At 30.6% G+C, this 9,464-nt stretch overlaps 1 long non-coding RNA gene across 1 annotated transcript; it reads right to left on the reverse strand.

Moving 5' to 3' along the window:
• Nucleotides 1-667: 667 nt before the first annotated feature.
• On the reverse strand, nt 668-9,249 carry LOC114912645 (uncharacterized). The gene is made up of 3 exons (XR_003798321.2): nt 8,856-9,249; nt 8,673-8,725; nt 668-8,538 (listed from the first exon to the last, which is right to left on the reverse strand). It is a non-coding gene; the product is annotated as an uncharacterized lncRNA (long non-coding RNA).
• Between the last annotated feature and the right edge of the window lie 215 nt (nt 9,250-9,464).

Here is a 9,464-nt window from a genome sequence, read left to right on the forward strand (position 1 = left end):
TTTTTCTCTACAGATTTTCTCTCTATAAAATTATCTCTTTAAAATTGATCGAGTAAAAAGCCTTCTCTCAGTGATTCTAATTTGACCTTAATAAAGAAAGTCCTGATCCACGGCCGTCGGATAACGTACCGACATCCATCTTGGTTAGATCTAGATATCATTAGGTTCAATTATCTATAATTTTTATTGAATCATGTATATACTAATTCAATCATGATTTGATTAAATCATCTTGATTAGACCGATCGAATTATCGGATAGTATCATCTGATTAGCTCTGTTCCATCTTTTTAATTTATTTTTCTTTTGATATTTTCTTCACTATGTGATTTATGAATCCAGTGAACATGATCTATCACCTTAAATATGAGTTGATTCAAGTAGAGGGTTTCGAACTACTCTGTCAATTAGACAACATGCCCACACCATCTGAGTTTTTATCCAATATCACAAGATTTGGTCCTTTTGATCTTTATTAGATCATTTTATGTTAAATGATCCTGATTAAATAAAGCTACTTGATCAAATTAATTTTTGACTCTCAATTGGTGTACTGACTTCTACTTTGACTTTTATCAGACACTAATAGATTTGATCACCCTTGATCTTTATTAGACCATCTGCTTCTTATTCTAAAGCATGATCAGATAAAATTATTTTGATTGAACTAACTAAGACGTTGGATGCTACTATTTTTGATCAGTTTTGTGAGGATGTCGTAACTTAGAATTTTTTATTGATTATAGTTTAAGACTGATAGAAGAATATATTTTGAATAATTGATTCTAAAAGATTCTCTCAAGATTGACTGAATCTGTTCGTTCAGTGTTCTGCAGAGATAAATAGTAAACTATCTTTTCGAGATATTTCATAATTTATTTTGAATGCAAATAATTGGTCTTTGAAGCTATGCATGATTTAACAAACTATTTTTTGAATGAAAGTGATTGCAAAAATTTAAGATTTTTGAAATATTATGATTTACTGATTATTGTGGAATATACATATGTTTAATAGAATTATGATGCTTATATGTTCTGTTGCAAAAGTTTTTTTTGATACGGATCGGATTTTGTGTTCTCAGCCTAATTATGTTTTGGACCCTGTCAATAGAGGTTATACGTTGATTTTTGAATCTTACCAATCAAGATTATACATTGATTTTTGCACTCGGCCAATGGAGTTATGTATTGATTTTTGGACTTTGCTCGTGGAAGTCATGTATTGATTTTTGGACCCTGCCAGTGGGATTATATATTATCACTCTGTTCTGACCCTGCTATAGGAATAAGTATGGTCATAATTAAGGTTGTTGAGTTATATATATTTTATTTTGAATTGAATTTATGATTATGTATGTATATGAGTATTTAAAAATATTTGATTTGTATTAATTAGCATAGAATATATATTTTTATAATATTTATAGTATTTATTTTTGAGCATCATATCTTATGATAATATCTAAGATGTCTAGTTGAGATATTTATTACTTACTGGACTATCAAGTTCATTATCTCTTCTTCTTTTTTTTTTTAGATTCATATTCTTAATTATGGATGTGGATATTGCTTTGGGAGTGAGTTAGAAGCAAGAGTTGATAGTATCAATCGAGTATAAAAGTAGACTTATTACTATATTCTACAAGATTATTATTTGCGGTTTAATTAATGAAAGACCTTTTGAATGTTATTCAAATTTTGTGAGAGATAAAAGTTGATTTTAGTTAGTTTAATTTTAAAATTAATTTATTATGAATTCTATTGTAATGCATTGATATCATGTTTAGAATATCTTGCATATTTGTAGAGAGAGTTCTCCATGAATATGTGGTAGTTGTCGCAACCCTGATTTACGATAACTGCCTCCATACTCCTAAAGAACTCTCTCGATAAGCATACAAGATATTCCAAACCCAATATTAATGCATCACAGAGAAATTTATAATAAATTAAATCCAAAATTTAGCTAACTAAAATCAATTTTTATCTCTAATAAAATTTTAATAATATTCAAGAGATCTTATATCAATTAAACTTCGAATAATAATCTTGTAAAACATTATAATAAATCTTTGTCTAAACTCCATTGATACTGTCGGCTTTTGCTTCTAACTCACTCCTAAAGTAGTATCAACATCCATAATTAAGAATCTGGAAAGAAATAAGAGGTAATTATCATAAGATATGATGTTCAAAAATAAATGTCATGAATATCATAAGAACATGTATTCCATGTCAATTAATGCAAATCATATCTTTTCAAATACTCGTATGCATACATAATCATAAATTTAATTCAAAATATACATAATATCCACTAGCAGTGTCCCAAAGTCAATGTATAACTCCTATTAGTGGAATCCAAAAACTAACATATAACCCCTATTGGTAGGGTCCAGAACATAATTAACATGAGAGAACAAAATCTGATTTGTATCAAAGCATTTTTGCAACATAATATATAGGCATCATAATTCCATTGAATATATGTATATTCTATAATAAATTAATAAATCATAATATTCTAAAAATTTTAAATTTTTAAATTACTTTCATTCAAAAAATAATTTTTTAAATCATGCATAACTTCAGAGATCAATTATTTACTTTCAAAATAAATTATAAATATCTTGAAAGTTAGTTTATTACTTACTTTTATAGAATACTGAATGAACAGATTCAATCAATAATGAGAACATCCTTCAGAATCTATAATTCAAAATATATTATTTTATCAGTCTTAAACCATAACTAATAAAAAATATTTAGTTCTGACATCCTCGCAAAGCTAACCAAAAGCGGAAGCATCTAACATCTTAGTCGGTGCAATTAAGATAATTTTACCTAATCATACTTAAATAGGAAACTAATAGTCCAATAAAGATCAAAGATGATCAAATCTATTAGTGTTTGACAAAAATTAAAGTAGATGTCGATACATTGATTGATAGTCAAGAATCAATTTGATTAAGTAGCTTCATCTAATCAGGATCACTTAAAATATAATGATCTAATAGATTTTAATAATGATCAAATCTTACGATGCTTGATGAAAGTTCGAATGGTGTGGGCATATTATCCGATTAACAGAGCAGTTTAAAATGTTCTACTGGAATCAACTCAGATTTAAAGTAATAAATTGAGTTCGCTAGTTTCATAAATCACATAGGGAGAATACCAGAAGAATGATAAATTAACAAGATGGAATAAAGCTAATCAAACGACATTATTCGACAATCCGATCGATCTAATCAAGATAATTTAATCAAGTCATGATTGAATTAGTGTATAAATGATTAAATCATAAATAATTGAATCTAATGGTATCTAATCTAGTTAAGATAGATGCCAGCATGCTATATAGTGACCACCGATCAGGATTCTCTTTGCTAAGGTCATATCAAAATCATTGAGAGAAAATTTTTATTCGATTAATTTTAGAGGAATAATTTTTTAGAAAAAAATAATTCTAGAAAGAGATAATTCGTAAAGAGAGAAAGTAGAAAGAGAAAGAAAAAAATTTTCTAAAAAGAAACTTTTTAGAGAGAGAAAGTGGAGATGCAAACTCAAAGAAGATTGAGAGGGAAGAGAGAGAAAAACTTTCTCTCTCCTTTCTTTTTCCTTCTTTGTTTTATTCTTCTTCTTATTTCCTCTGATGGGTGCTTTACAAAATAGGGACCATCATCCACTTATTTCTCGAAGGAGGGAAATACCCCAACTGATGGTGCCTATGGTCAGAAGGGCAAATCACCCCTGGTCCGATGACTGACGACAATGACGGTGGTGAAGAAAATAAAAACAAACATAGAAAAAAAGAAAAAATTCAAAAGTTTTTTTTAAAAAAAATAGAAAATTTGGTGATTGCCGATCGGAGTCAAAGTCTAAGGGCCAGAAATGGTGGATAAAAAGATTAGCTAGTGCTTTAAAGAACTCTTATTTTACCTCCGGCAAAGTTTTTCTGCAAACACAATCGTAAATCAAGTCCTCGATTTTAAATCATTTTGATTAGACCGATGATTATCGGATAGTATCGTCTGATTAGCTCTGTTCCATCTTGTTAATTTATTTTTCTTTTGATATTTTCTTCACTACGTGATTTATGAAATTAGTGAACCTGACCTATTGCTTTAAATATGAGTTGATTCAAAAAGAGGATTTCGAACTACTTTGTCAATTAGATAACATGCCCACACCATCCGAGCCTTTATTTAGTATCACAAGATTTGATCCTTATTGATCTTTATTAGATCATCATATTTTAAATGATCTTGATTAAATAAAGCTACTTGATCAAATTAATTCCTGACTCTCAATTGGTGTACTGACCTCTACTTTGATTTTTATCGGACACTAATAGATTTGATCACCCTTGATCTTTATTAGACCATCTGCTTCTTATTCTAAGCATGATCAGATAAAATTATTTTGATTAGACTAACTAAGACGTTGGAGGCTACCATTTCTGATCAGTTTTGCGAGGATGTCGTAACTTAGGATTTTTTATTGATTACGGTTTAAGACTGATAGAAGAATATATTTTGAATAATTAGTTCTGAAAGATTCTCTCAAGATTGACTGAATCTGACCATTCAGTGATCCACAGAGATAAATAGTAAACTATCTTTTCGAGATATTTCATAATTTATTTTGAAAGTAAATAATTGATATTTGAAGTTATGCATGATTTAACAATAATTTTTTGAATGAAAGTGATTGTAAAATTTGAGATTTTTAAAATATTATGATTTATTGATTTATTATAGAATTTGCATATGTTCAATAGAATTATGGTACTTATATGTTCTGTTGCAAAAGTATTTTGATACGAATCGAATTTTATGTTTTTAGCCTAATTATATTTTGGAGCCTGCCAATAGAGGTTATACATTGGTTTTCGAATTTTGCCAATCGAGGTTATATATTGATTTTTTACACTCTGCCAGTGGAGTTATGTATTGATTTTTGGACCTTGCTAGTGAAAGTTATATATTGATTTTTGGACCCTGCCAGTGGGATTGTATGTTATCACTCTATTCTGACCTTGCCATAGAAATAAGTATGGTTGAGTTATATGTATTTTATTTTGAATTGGATTTATGATTATGTATGTATATGAGTACTTGAAAAGATTTGATTTGTATTAATTGGCATGGAATATATGTTCTTATGATATTCATAGCACTTATTTTCGAGCATCATATCTTATGATAATATCTAAAATATCTAGTTGAGATATTTATTACTTACTGGACTATCAAGTTTATTACCTCTCCTTTTTTTGCGGATTCAGATTCTTAATTATGGATGTGGATATTATTTTGGGAGTGAATTAAAAGCAAGAGTCGATAGTGTCAATCAAGTATAAAAATAGACTTATTATTATATTTTACAAGATTATTATTCAAGATTTAATTAATGAAAGATCTTTTAAATGTTATTCAAATTTTGTGAGAGATAAAAATTGATTTTAGTTAGTTTAATTTTAAAATTAATTTATTATTAATTCTATTGTGATACATTGATATCATGTTTGGAATGTCTTGCATGTTTGTGGAGAGAGTTCTCTATGAATATGTGATGGTTGTCGTAACCCTGACTTACGATAACCATCCGCATATTCCTGGAGAACTCTCTCCATAAGCATGCAAGGTATTCCAAACACGATATTAATATATCACAGTGAAATTTATAATAAATTAAGTCCAAAAAATTAACTAACTAAAATCAACTTTTATCTCTAATAAAATTTTAATAATATTCAAAAGATCATATATCAATTAAACTTTGCATAATAATCCTGTAAAATATTATAATAAATCCTTATCTAAACTCTGTTGATACTATCAGCTCTTGCTTCTAACTTACTCCAAAAATAGTATCAATATCCATAATTAAGAATCTGAATCTGAAAAGAAAGAAGAGGTAATGAGCTCGATAGTCTAGTAAGTAAATGAATATCTTATTAAATATTTCAGATATTATCATAAGATATGATGTTCAAAAACAAATGCCATGAATATCATAATAATATGTATTCTAAGCTAATTAATGCAAATCAAATCTTTTCAAATACTCATATGCATACATAATCATAAATCTAATTCAAAATAAAATATATATAACTCAACAGTCTTAACTACGACCACATTTATCCCTATGACAAGGCTAGAATAGAGTGCCAATATATAATCTCCATTAATAAGATCCAAAAATCAATGCATAACTCCCATTGACAGGATCCAAAAATCAATACATAACATCCACTAGCAGTATCCAAAAGTCAACGTATAACTCCTATTGGTAGAATCTAAAAATCAATATATAACCCCTATTGGTAGGATCTAAAACCTAATTAAAGTGAGAGAACAAAATTCGATCTGTATCAAAATACTTTTGCAACATAATATATAAGTATCATAATTCCATTGAATATATGCATATTCCATAATAAATCAATAAATCATAATATTCTAAAAATCTTAAAATTTTAAATTACTTCCATTCAAAAAATAATTTTTAAATCATGCATAACTTCAGAGATCAATTATTTGCTTTCAAAATAAATTATAAATATCTTGAAAGTTGGTTCATTACTTACCTTTATAAAATACTGAACGAACAGATTCAATCAATCATGAGAGCATCCTTCAGAATCTATTATTTAAAATATATTCTTCTATCAGTCTTAAACTATAACTAATAAAAAATATTAAGTTTTGACATCCTCGCAAAGCTAACCAGAAGCGGAAGCATCTAACATCTTAGTTGATCTAATTAAAATAATTTTATCTAATCATACTTAAAATAGGAAATAGATAGTCCAATAGAGATCAAAGATGATCAAATCTATTAGTGTCTGACATAAATCAAAGTAGATGTTGATACACTAATTGATAGTCAAGAATCAATTTGATTAAATAGCTTCATTTAATCAGAATCACTTAAAATATAATGATCTAATAAAGATTAATAATGATCAAATCTTACGATGCTAGATGAAGGCTCGAATGGTGTGGGTATATTGTCTGATTAACAGAGCAATTCAAAATCTCCTATTGAAATCAACTCAGATTTAAAGCAATAAATCAAGTTCACTAGTTTCATAAATCACATAGAGAGAATATCAGAAGAACGATAAATTAACATGATGGAATAAAGCTAATCAAATAATATTATTCGACAATCCGATCGATCTAATCAAGATGATTTAATCAAGTCATGTTTGAATTAGTGTATAAATGATTTAATAAAAATCATAAATAATCGAATCTAATGGTATCTGATCTGGTTAAGATGGATGCCAGCATACTATCTGGTGACCACCGATTAGGATTTTCCTTGCTAAAGTCATATCAAAATCATTAAGAGAAAATTTTTATTCAATTAATCTTAGGGAGATAATTTTTCAAAAAAAAATAATTCTAAAAAGAGTAAATTCGTAAAGAGAGAAATTAGAGAGAGAAAAAAAATTAAAAAAAAATTAGAGAGAGAAAGTAGAAAGAAAAAGAATTTTTTTTTCTTGCTTTTCTCTGGTGGATTCTTTACAAAATTGGGACCATCATCCCCTTATTTCCTGAAGGAGGGGAATACCCAACCGGTGGTGCCCATGGCCAGAAGGGTAAACCATATCAGTGCGATCCAAGGCCCCTGGTCCAGTGACTAACGACAACGACAGCGGTAAAGAAAATAAAAACAAACAAAGAAAAAAAGAAAAACTTCAGAAGCTTTAAAAAAAAAAAAAGAGAAAATTCAACGATTGTCGATCGAAATCAAAGTCTAAGGGTCAGGAATGGTGGATCGAAAGATCAGCTAGTGCTTTAGAGAACTCTTATCTGACCTCCGGCAAAGTTTTTCGACAAACACAACCGTAAATCAAGTCGGCTCCAGAGAAAATTAGGAAAAAAAAAAGGTCCAACGCGAACAATTGATCTGAGAGGAGTGTCTGAGCTTTTAAATAGACGCTAGTAGGAAGATTGGAGATTAAAAATAAACTGAATCCCAATCAAATTAGGTCTCTTTTCAATTGGGAAGAAGGGAAGAAAGAACTCCTTCGAGAGTTTTAGTTGGCTGTCCATAACCCAATCCATGCTGCTTAAAAAGTTTCTCTTTTTTTTTTTCAGTATTTTAAAGATCATGCTATATCTTTTGGGCTTGAGTCTGAATGGGAACAGAGGTATTACACACATTATGCAAGAAACTACGAGACGAAATAACAGATCAAAACTCCAAAAATTTATTCCATCCTCCAAGAACCATCCCATCCTACGTTCCTAAATTCCACTAGTATTTAACAATAAATACCCATCATAGCTAACACATCGATGCAACACATAATCACACTAAATTTAAATTACGACAACTTCAGATAGAAATTATGATTGAACAAGATAATAAAAGATCAAGGAAAAAGAAAGAAAAAGATAAAATACCAACAAAATCGTTTCTTAAAAGAAGATTACAAGACGTCAAGAATCGGGTGAAAAAAAGATCAATGAACCTGAAAACGGTGCAGCACGTGATCTCACGGAATTTTGATCTGCAGATTCCAACAAGAAATTAACGATAACTGAAAACAAGAAGGAAAGGGGAAACAAGAAAATATACCAACAGAACAGATCCACGAAGAAGATCAAGAATCGACAACCAAAAAAAAAAGTAATATCGAAGAACCTGATACCGATGCAGCATTTAATCGCGCAGAATTTTGATTTCACAAACTCCAACTAGAAGTTAATGATGGGAGAAACCAAGAAAAGAAAGAAAAATAAACAAGAAAAATTACCAACAGAACAGATGCTTGAAATGAGATGACAAGATGCCAAGAATCGATGACCAAGAAAAGCTTAAAAGAACCTGATACGAGAGGGGAGCTCAAGTTTATGCCGGATACCACAGCTCCCATCGCCATCTCCGATCCGATTCGACCTCTTGGAGAAAACCAAGAAGCCCCAATCCGTGAAGCCAAAGAACAAATTCAAGAAGGGAAAAAGAAAACTAAACCGCTCTCAAAGATCGTCTTCCACGCTCGCACCGGGCTCCTCCGAAGGGGTCCCGGGGGGGGGGGTGGGGGAGGAGAAGAGGACAAATGGTGCGCTCTATTGGGCACCCATCGACTCTGGGTTCCAGAAGCGGGAAGAAGGCGCCTCCCGTTAATTTAACAAAGCCTTGATGAGAAGTGGTGGACTAGTGCCACGTGGCGTTTCAGGTGCGCAACATAACGCCTGGTATTTTATGTCTTCATCTCGGAGCCGTTGGATCTGCACAGGTACGGGAGTCTTTATATGGAACGAGAGGAATGATCGCACATGTGACGGGGCGGCGTCTTGATCCGATGGCCCCCGATTCCAGGTGTGGTTGCCATCTTGAGGCGACCCCAGCCATTTAAAGGTGGGGAGGATGGGATTCACGTGCAGCTTCCCTTGATCAGTTGCCGGTCTGAATCAATTGACCGGTTTGTTCCAG

The sequence above is a fragment of the Elaeis guineensis genome, chromosome 16 (genome assembly GCF_000442705.2).
Source record: "Elaeis guineensis isolate ETL-2024a chromosome 16, EG11, whole genome shotgun sequence".
Taxonomy (NCBI): domain Eukaryota; kingdom Viridiplantae; phylum Streptophyta; class Magnoliopsida; order Arecales; family Arecaceae; genus Elaeis; species Elaeis guineensis.